At 36.7% G+C, this 25,646-nt stretch overlaps 1 protein-coding gene across 1 annotated transcript in view; it reads left to right on the forward strand.

Annotated features, from left to right (window-relative positions):
* Positions 1-25,646, forward strand: part of LOC131437353 (calcium uniporter protein, mitochondrial) — a 394,136-nt gene that overhangs the window by 301,346 nt on the left and 67,144 nt on the right. The gene's annotated exons all lie outside the window — the stretch shown is intronic.

Genomic DNA, 25,646 nt, shown 5'->3' on the forward strand with positions numbered 1-25,646 from the left:
TGGCGTTCAAGCTGCCGAGGAGACGTTTCATTTGCGACCAGTTTGACTATGAGATCTTGCACTCTTCGGTAACAACACATACACACATATACGGACATTTGCTCATTTCATCGAGCTGAGTTGATTGCTATATGACGATGAGCCCTACGGTCTCGGAATTTTTTTTTATAAAATCTCGAAAACGACTACTTCTAGGAAAAGTTATTGTTAGCAATCATATCTTCGCTGTAAAGTCATATTCTAGTCTTCATCCTAATCACATACATAAATTATTAAAATATAGAGCATTTTTTTTCAGAGTGTTAAATTGATTTCTTACATCAACGATTTGAAGAAATTTGTATGCAAAAAATACATTAAAATCAGACTTGAGTCTAATTGGTCTCTCCATCCGTACAAAAAAAAAATAGTTTGACATACTGAAGACGTGTGCAAAGTTTCATCCATATTAAAGAAGGTTGTTCAAGATTTTAACACCATTTCCGCTATTATTTTCTGAAATTACTCTCGGTAAGCAGAAAAATCGAATCTTCCAATAAAAGAGTTTTTAAAATAACTTTAATAACATAACACAAACATCGATTTTCTCAGAGATGGCTGAACCGATTTTCACAAATTCAGATTCAAATGAAACATTTCATGCTCCCATAAATCGCTATTGAATCGATCCGACTCCCGGTGCATAAAAAATGAATTCGACTTGCGGTTCCGGAATTACAATGCAATATGTGCAAATCTATGAGAAAACGCGCACTCAATTTTCTCGGAAATTTCTTAACCGATTTCCACTAACTAAGATGCAAAAAAAGATCTTGAAATTCCTTAAAAAATATCCGATTGATCCAGATTGGTTGATCCAGATCCGACTTTCGGTTCCGGTATAAAAAAAAAATTTCAATTTCATGAGGATTTTTTCAAAAGTGATGGCGAAACGAGGTGCAAATTTTTATAAAATTTACTGTTAAATTCGTCTAATTGGCAGATCTTGTTAGTTAGTGGATATATAAATCTACTTTAGGACTACTAGTCCCCGGTTTCCGCTTCCAAACGCACAGGTAATACTGAAGAAAAACTCCAAAAATGGAACTCTCTTAGATTTTTCAGCAACAATTAAACCGATTTTGACAAGTCATGATTGAAATTAAAACTTAAAGGTTATGGTGCCATATCATCCAGATCCGACTTCCGGTTCCGCAATTATAGGACGATGAGTGTTAAAACTTTCAAACTGTCGTACAAAATGATGCAAACCCGGTACGCATCAGTATGTGCTGGTACGGAAGAAGAAAACACCACATCCGGGCACGCAGCGTGCTTTGTTTATTTTTGTATAGCGTACAGGGTTGCCATATTTAAATTTATATTCACTTGACATAACTGTTTACGAATTAAGAAGTTTATGGTAATTCATTCGCGAAGAAAGTTTTTGATTTTATTCAAGTTTGAAAAAAAAACTCTTGACAGAATCTTCTAGTGATGTTTTTGAAAATATCATTACACCACTAAGTAGATTGAAAAAGATTTTTTTTTTATTTTATTTCGTAGAGGTCAGTGTTCATATCGATTCAGTAAAACATTCTGACTTTACCAATCCTTCGAAAAATGTTTGTTAAATAGACTGGAACTGCTTGAGTGGCAGGCTATTCGAAGTTCTATAAAGTTTGTTTGGAAGCGTTTTTCCCACTCTTGCCAGTTAACTGCCCAGATTAAACCAGATTTTATTTCGATTTCAACATACTTTGCAGTCGATTCTAAACGTAACTATTTTCATCAAATTCGAACTGTAATATTCAGATTATTTCGAAGCTTAATTCATCGAACGTTCCTACTTGACACTTTTTTGATTTTCTAACCAAAATAACTAAACATTCCATCAAACTCTTTCCAGAATAAATTAACGAATCACTCAAATGTCGCTCCAGTAAATTGAATGTGAAGGATTTTCATTCGTTTACACTCTAGGATATGCACAACAGAGCAACTATAAAACAGTTATATGCTATATTTATGTGATGGCATTGTTCTAGTTATGAATTCCACGTATTCACTCGCTGTTATCCCATTCACATTCGAATTTCGTTACCTCTGCGTGTGTTGCTACATCCTGGTTGAAATTTTGCCAGTTTTTGTATGAAGCATAGTGGACTGTTTCAAGTAGAATTCGAGTGCATGGCTATGGTTTATGTGCCCAGGTTCGCGTTTCAAAGTGCCGTGGTGTCGTGCAACGATTGACAATGATATCGAACTAAAGGACGACCGACCAAACTGAATTAGATGTGACTAGGTCGAAATTCTTAATTGGTTTTGTAGCAGCCACATCACAGTGCTGAACGAGCGAAATCCGTATTCTAGCAAACATCGAGGGCGTCGCTGATGTCTGGATAACTAAATTAAAGAACCCGGCAGCAATGGTTTGCCGTCACGAAGGATGATTTCATTAGTTTTTCGTTAGATTTGAACCTTCCCACTCGTCGAATGGATGTGTTTACTTGTACGCCATCGTCGATGAAGTGCCCCCAAAAAGGGAACATAGATTGCAATCTGAGAATCGATAGCTTGACGATGTTTGAACGAGGCACATATTGATCTTCGGCAAGCAGCCCACACCGAGATAGCGATGAAAATGGGGATGCTGAAGTGAAGGCTTGACGTTGTCCTCAACGAGAGTAACATGAGAGCTAGTGGAATCGGTTGAAATTAGACGAATCGATCACGAACTCTGTTGACTCTCTGAATTTTGGGACGCTTTTCGAATAGAGGTTGAAAAATTCATCTTTCAGAAACTAGAATTCAGATGACAGTTTAACAACCGGTGATAGTGTCACGCTTATTTTAATGAGATAAATTATTGTCTAAATTTTCTGGTTGAACTCTACTCAACTCTACTCGACGTGTTTGAGTTTAGAAAAAAAGTTTTCATTTGAATCTAGACTCGAGCCAGCAAAGAATAACAGTTATGCAATTATAAATCCTGAAAGATTTATAGCACAAAATTTTATACGTGTAAATTGCAGCAAATATTTTATATTCAGGCTGACGTCAATTAATGTAATTGTGCTCAGAAGTTTCACTAACTAATAATACTGATTATCATAGAATTAAATAAATACTTCTAAAAACAATTGTACCGATAGAAAAATGCTACAGAGTTATCAGAGGCAAATGCTATGCCTGAAGGAGTAAATTGACACTGAATTTTATCGAATTATCATATGTTATCATGATTTAATTCACAAGTTAGCTCAATGTCTCAATTAATGAATAAGTTTTCAGGTTCATGGTTCAGGTTCAAAATCGTTGAGGAAACTGAACTGTCCACATGCCAAAGCTTCCTGCAATTTGCTCACTACCAACACATAACAAGACATGTCTGATACGACTAACATCGGCTTCAGCACCTATTTAACAATAAAATAGACGATGACTAACAAAAATAACGCATTATAGCAATACAATGATCAACTGATCAATTTCAGTGTTTAACAGCATTTCAAAAATGGCAAAATAAGGACAGATTTGTTCCGATAAGGGGGCCCGGGTTGGTGGTTCAATGCATAGGGCGCTGGTCTTACAAGCCATCCTGGAAGGATTCTTAGTGTCAGTAGGATCCATAGTACTAGCCATGCAATGATTCTGTACACTAAGAATCGGCTGCGAAGTCTGTTGAAACAGAAAGGCAAAATTCCACAAAAGGAATGTAATGTCAGGACACTTTGCTTTGCTTTGTTCCGATAAGGATGAAACTTTGAACATACCTTCAGTAAGGCAAAATATTTGTTTTGTGAGGATGGAGAGACAAATTGAATTCAAGACCAGTGTTGCGAAGATCATGCTCAGATAAAGTTTATTTCATTGTCACTTGTGATAAAATCAGTTCAAGAGATTTTCTAACAAAAAAACTCAGTGACTGAAACAATCTTTTCCGAGACTTTTATTCATGAAACAAGCATCCAAAAAACTTCACAAATGTTTTTTTTTTTTGTGTCAGCGGAAATTATTACGTATTCTCAATCACAGATATATAGCTGAAAAGATTTACAACTTAGAAATAATGACTGCACTATTTTTGATGCACGTAGGATTTTCAATATGAACAGCACTATTTTTTCCACATTTCGAATAGTAATTATAGTGACGAAAGGTTGTTTCAATTCCAGCTAGTTGATTACACTGGACTATTTCGATTAAACCCAATGAAACGTCATGAATTTGATTTTTAGAAGCAACAGGAGCGCAGCATTTGGTATGTCTCGATCACACAGCAGGCGCAGTGTGTTGTTGCTGAATTGTCAATCAAGTACCGTAAACTGTAAACTGTAATTTGTTTATGTTTGTTTTCTTTTGGTTCAAATGCTAGATTAATGGATTTTCGGTTTTTTAAAAACCACACAAAATTACGATTTATTAATTTTAGTTGGTTTGACTTAAAGCCGCCATAACTAAGTTCAGTTTTTGCAATGACTGAGCGGAAACATATATTGGAGAAGCCAAATGAATGAAAAACTGCGTTCTTATGCATTCCTTGCATATGCATCTTTTTCCAATAAAACATCTTTTCTGTTAGTTTTTCATTCATTTGGCTTCTTCAATATATGTTTCCGCTCAGTTATTGCAAAAACTGGACACAAAATTTTCAACTTGCGTTTATGTTTTTCAAATTGGATTTGTGTTCCCAAAAACGAATGAAGAAAATTTGAACCATTCGTTACCATTTCGCTATGTTTTTTTATTCAATAATATAATTTTTAAGGCACGCTGCTTAAGCTCTAAGATGCCAAGGGCTCTTTCTTGGCTATGATTTTATTGATACAGTGCAATCCTCGAAAAAATAAAAATGTTGAGAAAAAAGAAATATCTCGGTTGACTGGAATTTTGAGCACCTTCCAGAACACTGCACGATTCGTCGAGTCCACCAGAAATTATCCTCGAACGAAATGTGTTGGCGAAATGTTACGAAAAAAAAAATGCGCCTGTAATTAAACAAACTAGTTCTAGTGTTTTGAAAACTTGTGATCTTGTTCCACAATCCATTCGACGAACCCTTCAAGTTTTTTTTCGTTTGTTTCATAAAAATAATCCACTTATCAACAGATCATCAAATTGTTAGAGCTACAAATTTAGCTTTTTTTTATTTCAACCACCCTACGCGCACTGAACATTTTCACAAAGGTTCAGTTTTTGTTAGGTGGCGAATTTATCCATCATGTATTCTGCAACATATCGGCTATGAAAATTCATTTCCCAAAAATTATCTGTTCGAGAATCATATCAGATAAAACACATGAGCTGAAAAGTCCTGGGCCCAACACATAGATGGCGCTAGTTTTAATGCAGTCACCTTTTTTCTGAGACAATACTAACTTTTAAAAGACAGCTGTTAAAATTTCATGATATTCTATTCATTGCTTTATGAGTTATTGTGCTAACAGTGACGCTACTTTGGTTATTTTTAGAAATAACCGTTATAATATACCATTCTAGTGAAGCATGGCTTAAAAAGTGTAATGGAGACTCCGCTCCATCAGAAACAACAATAAAACGTTAGTTTACTGACTTCAAACGTGGTCGTAAAGACACCGATGATGCAAAACGCAGTGGACGTCCAAATGATACAGTAACACCAGAAAACATAGAAAACAATCCACAAAATCGTTTTGAAAGATCGAAAAGTGAAATTGCGTGAGTTAGCTGACATCGTAAAGATATCAAAAGAACGTGTTGGCTTTATATTACATGACTTGACTATGATAAAGCTCTGTTCGAAATAGGGCCGCGTTTGCTCACTGTTGACCAAAAACGAGAACGTGTTGTAGATGCTGAACAGTGTTTGGCCATATTTACACGTAACAAATCGGAATTTTTGCGTCGATATGTGACAATGGATGAAACATGGATTTTGTCTTCACTCCGGAATCAAGCGATCGTCATCTGAGTGGACAGCAACTGGTGAACCTCGTCCACAACGATCGGCTGGAAAGGTTATGGCGGCGGTATTGTTGTAATATTTATCGACTATCTTGAGAAAGGAAATACCATTAACAGTGAATATCATATAGCGTTTGAAGGCTGACATTGCAAAGAAACATGTTATGTCTTGATGAAACATAATTTTTTTCTTTGCCATATGCGGTCGTATATGGCAAAGAAAAAAATTATGTTTCATCAAGACAACGCACTGTGTCAAAAGTCAATCAAGACAATTGCAAAACTACATGAATTGAACTTCGAATTGCTTCCATATCCGCCGTATCTGCACACCTGCAAAAAATGCTCGCTGGTAACAAATTTTGCAGGAATGAAAAGGTTATCGCTGAAACTGAGACCTATTCTGAGGCTAAAGATAAATCGTTCTACACAAGTGGTATTGAAATGTAAGAGCGGCGCTGGAATGCTTGCGTTGCTCTTGATGGAGATTACGTTGATAAATAAAGTTTATTTTAAATCAAAAAAATCGTGTTCTCTTTATTAGGCCCGGGATTTATTCGCTAGTGAACTTTTCGAGGAGAATGTTCGCTAGTGAACTTTTCATTACTGATTTTTTGCCATGTGAAATCAGTTTCAGCCAAAATTGCGTTAGCTAAAAATCAGTACTGTACTTTTTTGTCCGAATATCACTTGTGAAATATTCGAAATTCGCTATTTTCGAAGTTTTGATTTTTTTTCCAACACTGCTCGACTGTTTTTTATAAAGTAGGTATGTATTTTTGCATGAAAATTTCTTCAAATCCTTCCAACTCCGAAACTGTTAATGTTGGAAAAATTGTGTCTAAGAAAACTCTAGAGCGCTTTGAAAAAATGTACACTGATAAAAAGTCGAACAGTTCTTCAAGAATTAAAAAAACGTCTTTTAAATTGCTTTTTAAATAATTTTATTCTTAATCTGTTATTGAAACTAACACATTAACGTTAATTCAATACGTGCCTTTTGCAAAATTAAGTAGTCATATCTGAAACAAGTGTTAGTTATTTTCAAGAATTTTAGTTCTTAATGAAAAATCAAAGCCAATCAATCACTAGAAAATTATTTCATAAGTCAAAATCCATAAATTTACTCATAGCAAGCATAGCAATTTATTTTATTCAGCAGCAACGTTTGTCGAAAAATTAAGACAAGAACACAGATTCTTGTTGAATAGCACCATTTTTCTTCTGATCGGTGTAGCTTGAAAACTGTTATTTTTACAAATATGGTGTCTAAGAAAAAGTTCTAAGAAATCACTTGAACGTCAATACAATCAATATACACTGAAAAAAAGAGTCGAATACTCTGTCCGAATTGCCTTTGAATGTGAAAGTTTTTTTTTATTTTTCATGACAATCTGTCTATTCGGGTAGAATCGTTTTGCTGTCAATTTGTGGAAATTGTGTGGAATTTGTACCTTTTTTCGTACTTAAATATATTAGTACCCCTCAGTGAAATGTTGAAAGATTCTAGTCATAGAAAGATTTCCTAGATTGCGGAGCTTTTATTACAAAAAACGAATTGCGCACTAAGAAAATTCTCCCTCTAATTGGTCCTTTCTCGGATCACATAGTTGCACATGGTGCCAATTAAATTAAACCCAACAAAACCATTATGCCATTATGTTCAGCGTGTGTTTTCTGAGCTGGCCTTTGGACGCATTGACGCTAGCTGTAGACGAATGATTGCTATTTAAATATTCTCGTAATTACACGATAGCATCCACTAAGGCGAAGCTAACGAGAGCAAAATTCCGTGAAGCAGAGTTTTTTTTGTCGTGAATACGACTTACTTTACTATGGGGTGTCTTTTCAAAATTAGTCATATGGAAGAATGGGCAGAACTTAATCGTGAATATCTCGACTTGTATCAATGGTAGCAACATAATTCTTTCACCATTTCATCAAAAATATGATCAGGAATTTAGGATAGTATTTTGAACAGTGTGAGATATCCACAAACAACTCAAAAATTAAGTTTTCTCAAAATTTGAAAACAATGCGAAAAATTCTTTGCTTTCGTTTGGGTTTTTCGCGCAAGGACGACGATTTTGAGGTAGGCAGGTACATATCTTCAACTGAACGCGTATAAAAGGGGAACCGTGGTGAAAATCGATCATTTCTTTTCGTGCGTTCGATGGAAGCAGACGTCGTGAGAGTTAAACCTTCAACTAGAAGCGACGGAGAGAGCACCTTCTGCGTGGTTAAAACCTCAAACGCTCAGGTCGCAACTAGGGATGTCGGAAATTTCGAATTACTCGGTTATTTAATAATCGAGTATAATTTTGATACTAATCGATTGAAATTTATTCGATTATCTTGGTTATTAATTGATTACTCGATTATTCATTCGATTATTGCTATGGGATTTTTTAAATTATTTGGTTAGCTCAATAATCGAATATTAGTTTTAAGCTATTCGACTAAATATTACTCGATTATCTGGGTTATTAATCGATTACTCGATTAATCAATCGATATTACGACATCCCTAGTCGCAACTCTCATTCGCTTGCTGGCCATCAAGACGAGAGAAGACTGCCATCGCGAGTGTTAAACCTTCAGCCAGCAGCGACGGAGAGTGCACTTTCTGCGTGGTTAAAACTTCAAACGCTCAGGTCGCAACTCTCATTTGCTTTTCGGTAGTCTTAACGAGAAGTTCAAGTTTCAGATTTTAGTTCCGCAATATAGGTTTAGAATTCAGAGCCTGCGTGCTGAAACTGGATTCTGGAACTGTATTTCGGAACTGATTTGAGTTTCGAAATTGCAGTTCTAGAATTGAAACTGAGTCTGTTATTGGTTCTAAATTTAGTTCTTGAACTCAGGGTCCAGTTCTTTATTCCAGACTTCTTCTATTCGGTTCTTTTTAGAACCATAATAATACTCGTAAAGAATTATGCGGAAATTTACTTTACTGTACTCTATACAACTCATTCTGGTAGTCATGGCGGTCTTCAAGTTTCAGAGCTTAGTTCCGGAATATGGGTTTAGAATTCAGAGTCTGCGTGCTGAACTAACTCAACTCGTCACTCTTCATCACGAACGCTTTCATAAAAAGTTCTTTTCAGAGCCGCCATTATTTTATTATAAAGAACTATACTACTTATTTCATAATATTTAATTGCGTTTCAGAATGTTTAATGTAACTAATCTGTAATTTAGTTTAGGCGCATCGTTTAAATTTCTAGTAATGAAAGAGGGGAAAGTTGCACAATTCAAACAATCGATCAACTACCAATTCGAATTCGGAAGCATAAATAAAGCGTGTCATATTCGTATTCACGACTTCTAGTTATGTCTCTGACATTACACACCCGTATTTTTATTTATTCAGTACTCTAATACTTAGATCGATTTTTGGTCCTCAAATGAACAAATTTTTGAATTTTTTCTATTTTGCATTTCCCGTGGTTAAGTACATTATCTTTGAATGTGCAGTTTATGCTATTGAATATTGATGAAACTAATTGCCCTCTTGTTCGGTGAAAATGGTACACAAAGTAGACCAGCCAATTAACCGCATTCGTTGAATAGATTAAAGCCCGTTTTTCTTTCGCGAGAAGGACCAATTTAAAAAAGCTTGATATAATTTTCACTCGCACACTAGAGAAGCCATTCGTATTGTATATCATTTATTTATACCTGGCTTTAACCTATCGTGGTCGTTCACCGGGTGAGTAGCCATTTGAAAAAATAAATCCCGGCTGTAGAAAAAGTTAGTACAAATGGAATGATCCATTGTTTTTTGATAATTGACAAAAAACTGAACAATATTCAAAAAGCAGATTTTTCCAAAGTTTCTAATCTAATATCTACCTAAATACGATACAAGTGAATAACAGGCGATTGTGGTTGCTTAATGTGGTTCTTATGCTCCGGTGTATAATTCATTTACTACTTCAAACTCTTCCACTCATGAGCCTTTTTCGAAGAATGTGTTAATTAAACACAAAGAGCTTGTTCGTTTGGATTTGTCGTACTTGAACTTCAGAAATCTGGAATCAGAACAAATTGGCTCAAATGGCACGTTGAGAAGTTGAATTTCGATTTTCCGTTAGGACGTCTACGTCTACTGATAATGACTACCGATTGGAACAGTTTTGATGTCGATTTAGAATTTTTTTAAGTAATTTTTTTCGCCCCTTTAAGTGATGGTATTAAATTTTTAACACACTTTACCCTATAATTCCGGAACCGAAAGTCAGATCCAGATGAAATTAAGAAATTTTGTATAGAATCATAAGACCATTTATTTGAATTTTAGTTTGTAAAAATCGGTCACGCCATCTTTGAGAAAAATTAGTACGCTTATTTCCTTTTTTGCATATTTTTCCCCATAACTCCGGAACGGGAAGTCCTATCCAAACATAATTCAGGAAATTTCATTCCTTTCATTCGAATCTAAGCTCGTGAAAATCAGATCAGCAATCTCTGAAGAAAGTTGGTGTACTTATTTTAACAATTTTTTGCACATTTTACTCCATATTTCCGGAACCGGATGTCGGATCCAAATAATGTTCAGGAGTTTTGTATGGGATTACAAGACCTTTCATTGAAATTTGAGTTTGTAAAAATCGATTCATCCGCTTCTAAGAAATTGAAGTGATTTCCGGTTTGGAGAACACAATCATTTTTTTCATACTTCCGGAATCTGAAACGAAGATCCGGTATACCCAAAATCAATGTATCATCAACCAACCAAATCTTTCTCCGTGTCATGTATAAAAACACGCCCCTGGAAATGAAATTTTTATATCTATAAGTGTGTAATTTCGGAACCGGAAGCCGTATCTGGACGGTATGATTATATGGGGTTGTAAAAGCTTTCATTTGAACCTACGCTTGTAAAATTTGGATCATTGATGTCTTAAAAAATCGATTCCACGTTTTTAGTTCCTTTTGCACATTTTACCCCGTAACTCCCGAACCGGAAGTCGGATCCAGATGAAATTCAATAGCCACCTGTGGGGCCATAAGACCTTTAATTTGAATCTTTGTTGAAGAGAATCGGTTGAGCGGTTTCTGAGAAAATCTAGTGCACTTTTTCTTCATTTTTTGAACATTTTACTACGTTAGGATGCTGTCAGAGTGAAAACGTCACGCGAAGCGTCGATGCGCTTGTTCGAACTAGTTGCATTGGATCAAAGCAAACCTGTCAGAGTGAATGCGATGCGAAAACAGTACATCGCATTGAATCGCTTCGCTTCGGTCCGTGTTCCGCGCTCACTCTGACAGTAACCTTACTCCCGAGCCGGAAGCTCGAATTAAGGAAAATTCAATAGCAACCTATGGGACCAAGATACCTTTAATTTAATTGAAAGTTTGTGAAAATCCAATCATCTCCGAGAAAATCGAGTGCACATTTTTGATATACACACACACACCCACACCCACATAAATATAGGAAAATATCGATTTAGGGATTTCCGAAATCGAGTTTTTTGGGTGCCAAATGTTTCAGATATGGTGTTATGCCAGAAAAAAAAGATCTAAAATAAAATAAATCCTTCTCATTAAACCAATCTCGACAAAATAAACGATACAAATTTTATAAGATACAAACTACAGGTAAAATGTGAATCATGGTTTTGTCATGATGTTTCTCGGACTTTCACCAAAATATCGATAGTTCACAACGTTGTTGGATCTAAGACGAAAAACGAATAAGTGAGGAAACGAAAGAAAGAACACCACTGTTCCACTGCGTTGTCAACTGAATATAGATTTTTGTTTTGTCAATCTGCGAGCGGAAGTTATAGTCATTTCCCCGTATGTTATGAATAAATGAGAATGAGAAACAAAGTCGTGTGTTGGAATTAATGAAAATTTGTTTTGTAAATTTGACATCGACGTGCAATTTCAATTTTTAAAAGTTTTTTCATTCCTTCATAGATTTAATTGAAGAATTAAAAAAAGTTCAAGCCGAACTAGTTTGAAAAGAAGGATTGTTTAAATTTGTACAGTGGAATTATAAACCATAATCAAATTTCGGCAACTATTTTGTCTCATCCTTAGGTGATAAACTTTATCTTAGATTCAAAGAACAAATAATCGAATCCCATTGTTTGGCTGTGCAATGATGCTGAAACAGAATGTAGAAAACTTTCCGCCGTACTTTTAATCATGCAATAAAATGTTTCTGCAAGCTAAAACAATTTCATCAATTCAATTAACATCGTTGTAGTTTGCATTGTTTTTAATCAACCTTCACGGAGCTGTCGGCACACCACGAAGTTTCCACATTTCGATCGTTGATTTCCACTTTTCATTTAATTTCACCCGCGATGAAGTCTTCGTTCCGAAATACAATCGTCTAGAATGAATGCTTGGCACGTTGCTAATTGTGCAGCTTAGAGTATTTAGTGCCATTCCCGTGGTTTTGGAGAATTTGAACAACGAGGCAACAGGTTCATCCGGTTGTTTCCCCTAAATCGTTAATCTTCTTCTTAGATCCGGCGGATGTTTACAATGGTGCCAGATTAGGATGAAAACTTTTCAATTAACTTTTCGTCCGGGCTTCCATGTTCTTCTGGGTTTGCTAGCCAATACCGAAAACAGTTGTCGAGCAGAAAATTTTCAAAGACTAAAACCACATTCTCGTTGTTTGTAAATGCTTCCGTTAAACAAATAACCAACGCTCACCGCAACGTTTAGGACGTGGACACTTACACAACGTTCACTGTTTTGCTTCTTCCGGTATCCTTTAGCACTGCATCCCGTTACATGAAAAGCCTACGCAGGATCACTCCTTCTCGTCACGACACTTCAGAGTTTGGGGTTTCCCGAAAAAGCTCTGCTGTACCATCGAGGGACACAAAATTTTGCACTTTTCGAAAAACTGCGGCTGCGATAACAAAATGGGCTTACGATGGATTCAGCAACGCGAGCAACCGACCGAACTAACCAACCGCCACCGATAGAGTAGAAATGTAAACACACACTAAATTCGTTCGAAAATCACTCCGGGACTGATCCATGGGTTCCTTGCTTCCGTAGCGCTACTCTTCAAATCTCGCTCCGCACAAACACAGGCACCACCGCCTAGATCTGCTTTCGGTTAAGTCCGCCGCGTGCACGCGGCTGCAGAAAGAAATAGCTGATGGTGTCCAACCGAGTGTGACCGTAAGGTACTAAACTACCTACCAGCTAACTATCCGACACTATATCGAAGCTTAAAGCCGATGAGCGCCTTTGCCCATTTGACGAGCATTTGGACCCACAGTACAAGCGTACGAGACCAAGGCAGGGAGAAGACGAGGCTCGCTTATGTTGCGCGATGCATTGTTGTGTTGCATTCAGCAAAACGGTTTGTTTCACACTGTTTCGATCAATGAAGAGTTGCACTGAATCGGAAATCCATCACATATTGGGGAAGTTGAAATTATACAATTTGAGCCTTTCTGATATAGAGAATATCTTCTTGATCTGTCCAAGTATGAGGTGTGTGTTATTGACTAATTCGTTTCAGAGATTACTACACCGGTTTTTAGCCTTTATTTTATATTCCATTGTAACAACTTCATTTTATTTGGCTGATGGTAATAGTTTCATTTCCAGACTAGCGTTTTTGTTATTACGGATAGCAATGAAATTCCTGTAAAAAAATTTCTGCCAGGGTAAATAATACATGAAACTACTAACATTGATGTGAATGAGAAAACAAAAACTGAGCCAAACAAAGGAAACAAATTGTTCCGTGAAAAACGTTAACTTTACGTATGATAAATGGTGCTGTGCACTGACGAGTCTAGAACGAAACGTATGAAAATGGGTTCAGCAATCTCTGGGGAAATGAAGTGAGTTCCTTTTTGGAATTTCTGATCCTTATTTCCGGTACTTCCGAAACCGGGAGCTGAGAACCGGTAAGATCGAAGTCGGTTCTTTAGCGAAGTAAGCTCCATTTTGGAATTTTTAATCACTTTTTTCGGTACTTTCGGAACCGGGAACCGATATGACCGGAATGAGTTTGCTCGGCCGTTAGCTAACAAGTGGGATATGCAAACTATAAGATTTTACAAACTAGTTTTGAGAATTCGCTTCTTTTTGCATGATCACTTAGTGGAAAATGCTCTTGAAATTGAATCTTTAGCACTTAACACCTTATATCTTCGGAACCGGGAGTCGGACTTAAATAATATTCAGGATATGTTCTTTGAGATTCTAAGCCCTTTAATTTCGAAAATCGGTTTAGCCATGTACGAGAAAAGCTAGTGCAAATATTTTCATTTTTTTTTTGCACTTAACACCTTAGAACTTTGGATCCGGTTGTTGGATCCAGACAAAATTCGGGAACTTGGACACGAACACACACAAACATTTTGCAATCTCGACGAACCAATTGATCTGGATAGGGGTGGCAGTCAATTTCCACTTCTTACACAAATCAAAAAGTAAGGGAATTGGACCCAGTCAAACCATACCGAGATTGATCGCTTATTAATAATAGGAAGTCATAATGTTCTCTGGATCTGTTCAAAATAATTTTCTTCGATTCTTAAAATAATAACCGAAATCGGTTTGTTTGACCGTCTACTGATCAAAACTATCCAATCGGTGCGCCATCTATGAGAAAAGTTAGAACACATATTTTCTTTTTTTTTGCACATTTTACCCCATAACTCCGGAACCGGAGGTCGGATTCAGATAATATTCAGGAATTTTGAATGGGACCACAAGACCTTTCATTTGAATCTAAGTTTGTGAAAATCGGTTCAGCCATCTCCGAGAAAAGTTACATACACACATACGCACACACACACACAGAGAGAAAGAGAGAGAGACATTTTGCGTACTTGACGAACTGAGTCGAATAGTATATGATACGGTTCAAAAGTCGGTTTTCACAGTGATTGCATAACCTTTCTATATGAGAAAGGCAAAAATACTACAATACCAAGAGAAATGATGAGAAAGGTTCATGAAAATCTATAACACGTAATAGAACTGTTTTTTACTTGGATCCTACGTTCATAGCTTACGAAACTCTGTATGCTTTTTCCGATTCTTCCGATGGGGATTCCGATGTAAGATTGAATCCCCTACAAACTCGCACACATTATAATTTCGTATATGAATAGATATGTGCACTCTGCATCGGTGTCGGTAACAGAGACGTCAAATTGCCTAATTGACCTATATTCCCCCTATTAACTGAAAATGTGAGATATGTGTCTCTGAAGAGTTACGATTCACGTGGACCACATCATCCAAAAACCACACCTAGTAGTTTCTATGCATGATTCAAGATATTTAGCCCCACTCATCGTATTCTCCGAATTTAGCTCCACTTGACTATCACTCGTTTCAAAGGTCGGTACATGGTTTATCTAATGAGTAGATCCAATGAGAAGTTTCTCTATCACGGAGCACGCATGTCACCAGGAAAATGGTGTATTAATTTTCCAAGCCAATTCTAAAATTGCAATCTTAAAAAGTTACAATTGGTTGTAGTGTATAAAGGTAATCAATCAAATCACCATCAGATGCTTAATGATCTGATATACAAATGAAAAAAATTGTCTTTCGTTCATACAAGACTCAGAATTCGTAAAATCGCTCCAAACAAATGATTATTTTTATATTTTGTTTATAGTGTTGATAATTGAGAACTGTTAGATCATTTACATGATATTCCGGAAGTAACAGGGGAGAAACAAACAATCAGAAAAGAAATTTTTTATGTTACTTTGGAATGTCATTTTAATGATCAAATAGACCCAAATTATCTGTTCTAATCCACCTAGTGGTGTAATAATGCATTTCTCATATTTCTCATGTGTAGATTTTCACAAAATAATTTTCTTTTATTCTCGAAAAACAAAAGGCTTCTCCATCAACTACACTCTTAGAAGAAATGAAATTTACGCTTCAAATGTGCCGTAATTTCTTCGGTGATGCCACAATATTACATCTACTAACATGTAAATATAGATTGATGTAAGCTTCATTTGATGTAAGCTTCAGTTTAATTGACTGTGAAGTTAATGATATGACTGATCTTTACATGCTTTGTGTTGTAAATGTAAGTGAATCGCGACGCTCCTTTTATCTGCATCTATGAAGATGTAACATTTTCTAAGTGTGTAGTATAACCTACAGATTCAAATAATTCTCAGTTCGGTAAGGCCGTCTCTGAGAAAACGAACTAAGTTTCACTATTGCAGGTACTTCCGAATCCGGAAACCGGTATAACTGAAGTCGGTTCGAGAAAAGCGAATTTTTCAGTTTATAGTCACAAGCTCCGGCCGTTAATCGAAAACCAGGAATCAGAAAAACCGATACTCATTTCTTTGCCCGGCTACTGACAATGACCATCGGTTGGAATAGTTTTGAGGCAAGCTTAGAAATTAGTTTATGTGTTTTACTCGCCGCTTTGAGTAACGGTATAAATTTTTTAACAATCTTCACCCTGTAATTCCGCAACCGGATGTCGGATCCGGAAGAAATTGAGGAACTCAATATGGGACCTTCAAGACCTTTCATTTGAACCTAAGTTTGTGGAAATCGGTCAATCCCTAACTGAGAAAAGTAAATGAGATTCATTTTGGAGTATATGACTATTATTACCAGTGCTTTCGGAAACGGAAACCGGGAACCAGGATAGCCGGAGTCGGTTTATTTTATTTGTCTACTGATAATTGCTGCCGATTGGAATAGTATTGAGAGCAGTTTAGAATTATTTTAAAATATTTTTTTCGCCACTTTAAGTGACGGTATCAAATTTTTAGCACACCTTTCCCTATGATTCCGGAACGTTTGGTTTGGTAAAATCGGTCACGCCATCTCTGAGAAATGTGAGGAAATAATTTGAAGTTGTAAATTTTACACTAATCACACTGTAATTCCGGAACCGGAAGTCGGTTCAAAATGAAATTCAGGAGCTTTGTATAAGACAATTGTACCATTAATTTAAATCTAAGTTTATGAGAATGGGTTCAGCCGTCTCTGAGAAAAGTTAGTGCACTTATTTTCATTTTTTTGCTCATATCATCCTGTAATTCCGGAACCGGAAGTCGGATTCGAATAAAATTCAGGAACTTTGTATGGGGCTGTAAGACCTTTCATTTGAATTTAAGTTCATGGAAATCGGTTCAGTCATCTCCGAGGAAAGTGAATGCATACCGACATTTGGCGTGTTCGACGAACTGAGTCGAATAGTATATGACACTCGGCTTTCCCGAGTCGGTTCAAAAGTCGATTGTATAACCTTGATTGCATAACCTGTTTATATGGGAAAGCCAAAAACGCTCAGACTAATTTGAAAGCTATTACTGAATTATTGGTCAAGTTCAAAGAACAAACTGCAGTCACTCAATATAGAATGGCATAAGTGACGTAAACGACAAAACACTTTTATTTCGTCCTTTCTTTCTCCGATGGCAGCAAACTTCGGCTGTTTTTAGAGATACTGTTGATTCGTGTTCAGATATCAGATGGCTGTCACTTCCGATTCTAGAGATATAATGGTATAAGTGACGTAACCAAACAAACGTGTTTTTTCTCCCGCTCAGTTTTTTCGTAGAAGGCTGAACCGATTACATCAAGCTTAGACTCGTTTGGAAACTGCTACCGGTTCATTAAACAATTTTTTAAGTTCAAATTGCTGTATGGTGATATAATGGTATAAGTGACGTCACCGACAAAAGGCGTTGTTTTTCTCGGAGATGGTTGAACCGATTTCAAGAATCTTAGGCTCGTTTGAAAGCAACTAATAGACCATTGATCAAGCCCGAAACACAAATGGTTATTATTTATGGTTTTAGAGATATTATGGTATAAGTGACAGAACCGACAAAGCGTTTTTTTCTGAGCGCTCAATTTTTCTGACGATAGCTGAACCGATTCCAACAAGCTGTGGCTTGTTTGAATGCTACTTTTGGGTTATTGATTAAGTTCGAAGATCAAATGGATGACACTAGTGGTTCTGGAGATGTGATGTATCCGAAAAAGCGCATTTTTTCTTACCGCTCAATTTTTCAGAGATTACTGGGCTGATCTAAACAAACTCAGGCTGATTTGAAAGCTATTATTGAATTATTGGTCAAGTTCAAAGACCAAACTGGGGTCACTTCTGGTCCAGAAGATATTATGGTATAAGTGACGTAAACGACGAAACGCTCTTTTTTCGTTCTTTTTTCTTCAATAGCTGACTCGATTTCTGTTTTTGAGTCGTGGATCCTCTTCCAAAATCAAATGGTTGTCACCTCCGCCTCCGGAGATATGATGGTTTAAGTGGCATAAGCAACAAAACGTGCGTTTTTCTCCGTTCAATTTTCTCGTAGATGGCTGAACCGATTTCATCAACCTAAGGCTCGTTTGGAAATTGCTACTGGTTCATTAACCATGTTTGAAGTTCGTGGTTTCTGCCGCTTACGGTTCTGGTGATATAATAACAAAACTCATTTCTTTTCAATTTTCTCGGATATGGCTGAACCGATTGCAATAAATTTAGACTCGTTCGAGACTAATATTGGGTTATGGATCGAGTTCGAAGATGACATGGTTCAAGAGACAGAAATATAATCGTACAAGCAAGGATGACTTTGATCGTACCAAAAAACGCTCACTAGCAACTCTTCACACGATTCAATCAGTGCCATCAAAGAGAGACGGATATCATCGCAGCAACAAAAAACCGGCATGGCGAATTTATCTCGATGATCTGTCTGAGAATCAAAGGTTAGTTCGCTGCTGTGGGGATTCTCTCTGAAGCAACAAACGGTCGCTTATTCTCGTTTCGCGATCCGATTCTGTATGGGCAGTGGATAATTGCGATAGAATCAATTTACTATTTCCGCTTATTCTAACTATGTGCATATAACCTTTGTATGAGTTGTGTCTATGAAAATGTCTGTGAATGCTCTACACAAGGGTTTTGAAATATTGCAACCTCTAATGAGAATGATCAAGTCTTTCTGCGATAATTGTCAACCTGCGATTCTTTCTTGGTAAATTCCACACAGCACCAATCATTATCAGACTGTAATTCTTTCAAGGGCCGTGAAATACTCAGAGTATGAAGTGGAGCGAAGAAATGTAGAAAAATTCTCTCGCGGTTCATGCATTGAGAGACACGAGTATACGAGGTCTGTTCAAAAAGTACCCGGAATTCTCATTTTTCTAAAAAAATATTTATTTATTCGTCTACATCTATATGGTCCCCTTCAAAGTAATCCCCCCTAGATATAATACACTTATGCCAGCGTTTTTTCCAGTCTTCGAAACACCCCTGATAGTCACTTTTTGTAATGCTCTGTAGCACTCTCAGCGATTCTGCCTTTATCTCTACAATCGATGAAAAACGCTGCCCTTTCATGGGTCTCTTCAACTTTGGGAACAGGAAAAAATCACACGGAGCGATATCTGGTGAATAAGGAGGTTGGGGCATGATTAAAGTCTTGTTTTTAGCCAAAAAAACACGAATAAGCAACGATCAAAATTCAGCAGTTTTGGAACGAATTTTGCTGCCACTCGTTTCATGCCCAAAACATTTGAAAAAATATGATGGCATGAGCCAACTGATATGCCACCTTCATCAGCAACTTCTCTAATAGTGATTCGGCGATCATCCATAATCATTTTTTCCACTTTTCCCACATTTTCATCGATTATTGACGTGCTGGGTCGACCGGAGCATTCGTCGTCTTCAACGTCTTCGCGGCCATCTTGGAAACGCTTATACCACTCGTAAACACTTGTTTTTTTCATAGCAGACTCACCGTAGGCTCTCTGTAACATTTCGCACACTTTGTTACACTTTATTTCATTTTTCACGCAAAATTTAATACAAATTCTTTGACTCTTCAATTCTTCCATTGTTTAAACTAACAAAAATCGCCGAGCTCAAAAAAACACGTCTACACCAGCCGCTACAAGACAGAATGTAAACAATGAATACAGCTGAAAATTTCATCATACATTAGGGACATATGTACCGGACTCTCCAGACGCGCGCAATTAAAAAATTCCGGGAACTTTTTGAACAGACCTCGTACACACGTTGACACGTTGTATACAATATAGATTATTATCGAACAGCTTCTGTCGAATTATCGGCAATCACCAACACTGCGTACAAGTGACGTAATCGCCAAATTAATATTTTTCTATCCGGATAATCATTTCGGAAAGTTACCACGTTCAAATGTATTATTGCTGATACACTTGGTTTGAAAAATATTGCCCTATATGTGACGTAAAAATGAGCCCTAATGAGAGTCAGAAATTATCTTAATAAAATATTTTTAATGAGACTATGTCGATGACAAGAGGAAGGCATTATCACACCACAAGATGGATTAAGAATAGGTTTTTAATATTTCCAATCCTTGCTTCAACAAACTAGGACTTTCTTGAAATTGTTTCGATTCTAAGAAACAATATTACAAAAAACGTTCGACAAATATATGACGCGAAAATTTAAAGCAATTGCTACAATTTTTATATTACATTTCGAGTCAATACATCGAACAGATCACTCCAACTAATGCGTTTTAGTATATGAGATGAATGGCGCAGCAGAGATGAATGAGGTTTTCCGGGCCTCCTTTGAAAGGCTGTTATTTAGTACGAAACACACGTAATTACGTAAAAAAAGCCGTTAAATGATGAATATCTGCAGAAATTTCTAATTAATCACCATCTATCCTTCGTGCAATATAATATAATCCTACCAAACATTGCTCGTACTCTACTCAATCTACTGACTGCAATAGACGTGTGCCGTTCTCATAAAGTGCAATGAATGAATGAAAACTTTACGGTGTTTAATTTCACTCCTTCACTAGTTTTTTTTCCGCAATTTTCTAGCCTACCTCTCCGTACACCGCTAGGAAAAACCGTTGCTGGTAGTAGACACTGGCGTTGTCCGTTTGACTGGGTGCAAATTTCGCACGTTAGAAATCAACCGAACTGTCTGTGGCGAAACAGGAGGAGGAGGAAGAGGTGTTGCATTAATTCTCATCAATGAGCCCGAAAGCGTCTGAAGATGCAGCCAGACTGCAGCAGTGTATGAATGATGTTGCACATCTGGACTACTGCACCATCCGGTAGGAGAAAGCGACTAAGTACTCCGGGACAGCAAAAAATAAAAAAAGTGCATTTCAGAAACGAGCAGTCACCGAGCTGTAGTAAAAGAATGAAAACTAAAAGTTTTATCCACAGTAGCAACAATATGTTTTTTTTTGCTGCAATGTTGGAAAACGGAAGCATCCTTCAGAAGCATCTACTGTGTTAGAGCAATAATTTTGGTTGCATTTTCGGTTACCGGATTTTCGGATTTTCGGTGTTACTTGTCTCGCAGGACCGGGAAGCTCGCCCCCCAATTGACCCGGTGTGACCGAGTTATGGGTACAGGATTTCATTATGTCGATAAATTTCAACACTGCACCACCTCGTGTTCTTCGATTCCAGACAGACGAGCTACCCTACCTAGCACGTAAAAAGAAAACATAAATTTTCAACGAAGGTCACGTCTCAGCTGGGCTGAGGTGGTGTGAAATAGACTAAAGCCTTAAACCGCTATGCCGCCGTGTTCTGATCGGCGCTAGGAAATATGCTGCTCTATTTACGATGGCTGGCACTTCGGAGTCCCGATCGGAGCCTGGTTTCTTTTTTAAGCTACCGAAGCTTACAGGAGCATAACTCACCTACTGACGACTGGACGGACTGCATTGTCTACCGGTGTACCCGTTGCACATTTGCCAAGTGAAGTAAGCAGTATATTACATTGGTCGTGATACGTGGAACATTGAATCGCATGTTGGAAAGTGGAAAAATGGGCGTATGAATTGGTGCAGCATAACCAGGCTGGTTGTCCGTGCTGCAGCTCCGACCGTAGAAAGTGGGTGAGATGAGCGGCTCCACCGACGAGTGGTTTGCTGAGGAGTACAGATGAAAGTCGTATGTATGAGCGCTTTAATTACACGGATCGTACACTCATCAAACATTTAAGGGGGAGAACGGAGGGTTAACCATAGTCGCATAGCAAAACGGCTTCTGCTGACTGAATCGGTCTCCTCGTTCTACAAAAGCTTCCATGCAGAAGAGTACTGCAGTTTGAAAAGCGAAAATGTTTATGTGGTTCGCAACACTTAAACAAGACTATCGCTGTGTTGCTCCTTCAGGAGCGGATGACGGCAAAAGGGTAATTCGCTTGAAAAAGGAACTGATGGGTATTAAACTCTCAATTAGTTTTAAATTTTAATGAGTACCGGCGGTTATAAAGCTGTATGGCGTAGGACATAAAATGTAAAAGGACACCATCCATTAGACGGCGCTACCGCGTTTTATCATTTGAGTATGCCGCATTCGGTGAAAAGTGCTTCGATATATCCTCCCAAGTGTAAACGTGCTGAATTCGCAATGACCACCACCATTAGATAGTGAAAATAGCGTGATTATCGCTTCAGGAGTCTATAAAAAAAGGAAAACCGAAGGGAACTGGTTTCCCGGTATGATGAATTTTCGGTCGATGATAATCATGAGTTGGTCATGAGTAATGGATTTGATATAACGACGAATCGGTTACTCTTATGAAAACGCTTTGGTACTACATTGAAATACAGTGAAATTCGACCTTCTGTTTTCAACAGATTTTAAAGTTGATTCATAGTAAAAAATTGAAACAGAGAAAGAGCAGTGGCCCTGACATCATCTCTGCAAATGTTCTAAAAAGTAACTCTAGACGAATTTCGCACTAACTCAAACAAATGTTGGCAGCACTAGGCTCTCAGATTTGAATGAAACTTGCTGTACATTTGTACTTTATTATAAAAAACCACTTTGCATACTTTGTTTTTCCAAAAATGATCTAGACTTTCTTTTGAAAAACGGCCAAACTTTTTTACCAATTCATTTCAAATGGCTGTAGTCGAAAACTGACAAATCCTGAAAAAAGTTTCCTATGTGATTTTTACAAAGTTAGTCAAGTTTTTGGAAAAAAATACTTCCCTGAAAAACATCGATTTTAAAAATTTATAATCGATTTGCATAAAAAAACATTTTGGACTTGAATGAAATGTTTATACAAGATAGGTGATTATGTTCCCTACCTACAGTCAAAAATTCAAGTTGATCACTTGCAAGAAAAAAAACTTTTTGAAAAAAAAACCTTTGCTTATCCAAATTGATTTTTTTTAGTGTAATTTTATTGAAAACTAAACCAATAAAGGTCATAATCATCTCAGAATCCATTTAATTTGTGTGTAGATTTCACAGATTGCCTAACTTGGTATTAATTTATTATTCAAAATGCTGCTCAAGGATGTCATTGGAATAATGCTCAAGCAACAATTCATCCATTTGAAGTTTACTATAAGAAAGACGATAAAGTTGCCAATGTTAGCTTAACTATCATATCAGAAGTAATGACTCACGATTCGATTTCAGTTTAGTTGTTCATCTCAAAAATGATTGATTTGATGACACAATTGACAAATTTTTCCACGGAAAGACCGAAATCAGCATTTTGGCGAAAAAATTAGTTGATTTTCTGATTTTAGTTAGTTATTTTTTGAGAGAACTACAAAATTTGTACTTTTGCTAATTTAAATTTTTTAATTCTAATTCCCTTAATATTAATAAAATATTTGTTGAAATGGCTATTTTCTTTAGTTGAATTCACCAATTAAACGTGTTGTCATTTCTTAGCTAAGGCACACTTCATATCCATTCAACTAATTTTTTAGTTGAATTAGAGAAATAAAACTTTGTTTTCAACCAACATAAATGGTTGAATTGGTTTCTGCAATTTGCAGCTATATGGCGCTCTGTCACCGAAAAAACGTTAACACCGTAATGACTACTAGCCACTAGATGGCCCACTACTACCGAAAAAAATTTCAGTCGCGGTTATCTTTTCTATATTGGCAGGTATAAATACGATGTTGTATTGGAGAAAAAGACATAAGCGAAACATAAACTTCTTTTTGAATTTTTTTTCTTCTAAATCGCTGTTTTCTTCATTCGATTTCGCGAAATCGACTCTCACTGAAAACTTTGACACTTCTAATGAGTTGAACTTGTTAATAAAACCAATTTCATTTTTGTTTTCTTTGTGCTGTCCTTCAGTAATGATGGTGATAGGTAAATAGAAACAAATTAATAACAAAATTAGTTGTCAATGAGAACTTCGTGTTGGAATGAAATATTGCTGGTTTGTGTCCAGATTATTCGCCAACTAAACACATTCTCTAAAAATAAGAGTTTTTGTTTCAGCAAAGTAAATTCTCAATTTTAACTAATTTTATAGTTATTTTGGAAATTTTGTTGTTAAAATCAACTAATTCAAAAACAGTCATTCGAATTAGGCGCAGAGCTAATTTCGGTCGTTCCGTGTCTAAAATTCATTTTATGTCCGATGGAGCAGCAGCACTATACAAAAATAGAAAAATGAACCTTTACAAGCCTCGATTTTCTCGGAGATGGCTGGACCGATATCACAAAAAAAGATTCAAATGAAAGGTCTCATAGTCCCAACTTACGGATCGAGAGCAACGGGGTAAAATGTGCAACCATATGAAGGAAAAGTGCACTCATTTTTTTCAGAAACCGCTCAACCGTTTCTGGTTCCGTAAGTACCGGGAATGTACTCGTATGCTCTAAACCGAAAATCACTTCAATGTCTTAGAAACGGACCGACTTTAGCTATACCGGTTCCGGAAAGTGGTCGAAAACTGAGTACAGTTTCACAATGAGATCCCCGTTTGTAATCGTAAATCTTAGATTAGGCCTTTTTGGAATACTTGAATAATAAACGGCGAAATATAATTCAACAAAACGAATATCGAAAACCGAAAAGCAACTGACAAACAGTATTCGAAAATATCTCGAAATTTCACATTCCATCCCATTCAAGTACGAAACCATGTTTTTTTTTCATAAATATGTTTATTTCTTAAGGCAGTTTACATAAATTTTTCTTCGCCGTAGCATCACTTTGACATAAAATTCTTATCCTAATATAATTCTAAAATAGTCACAACGATTTAAATTTATTAAAACATATTCCTCTTATTACTTAAATATCATCTTAGGTAATTCGCCAATAATTATGAAATCTACTCGGAAATATTATTTGAACCAAACGATTAACTTCTATACATTATAAAATAAGCTGTTATTTTCAGACATTTTGTTGATAATTTCATAAAGTATTTCGAGTTTGTTTGTATCATTACATAATTTCTATTCTAATTTAGCTATTAGTTGAACTCATGGTCGCAGCTGGAATCAGAACTAAGTCTTAAAAGGGTTCTTTATTAAACTGAAACTCCAATTTTCTTTATGAAATGATAAAGAAGTTTCATGTACGGAAGGTCACGACAAGCAAGAATGTCTCGAACTGGGACATTGAATAGTCTACCTTGGGTACGCAAAGAATTTATTAGTTGAGATCTGACATCACGATACTCCACGCATGTCCAAACGACATGATCAATATCCTGATAACCTTCGTCACAAGCACAATGATTAGTCTCGGAGAACCCAATTCGAAGGAGATGTGCGTCTAACATGTAGTGATTGGACATGAGTCTGGACATCATACGAATGAAATCCCTACTCACATCCAGTCCTCTGAACCATGCCTTTGTCGACATTTTCGGAATAATTGAGTGCATCCACCGACCCAGATCATCTCTATCCCAAGAAGCTTGCCAGTTGGAAAGTGTTCTTTGGCGAGATGC

This window comes from Malaya genurostris, chromosome 3 (genome assembly GCF_030247185.1).
Source record: "Malaya genurostris strain Urasoe2022 chromosome 3, Malgen_1.1, whole genome shotgun sequence".
Classification (NCBI taxonomy): domain Eukaryota; kingdom Metazoa; phylum Arthropoda; class Insecta; order Diptera; family Culicidae; genus Malaya; species Malaya genurostris.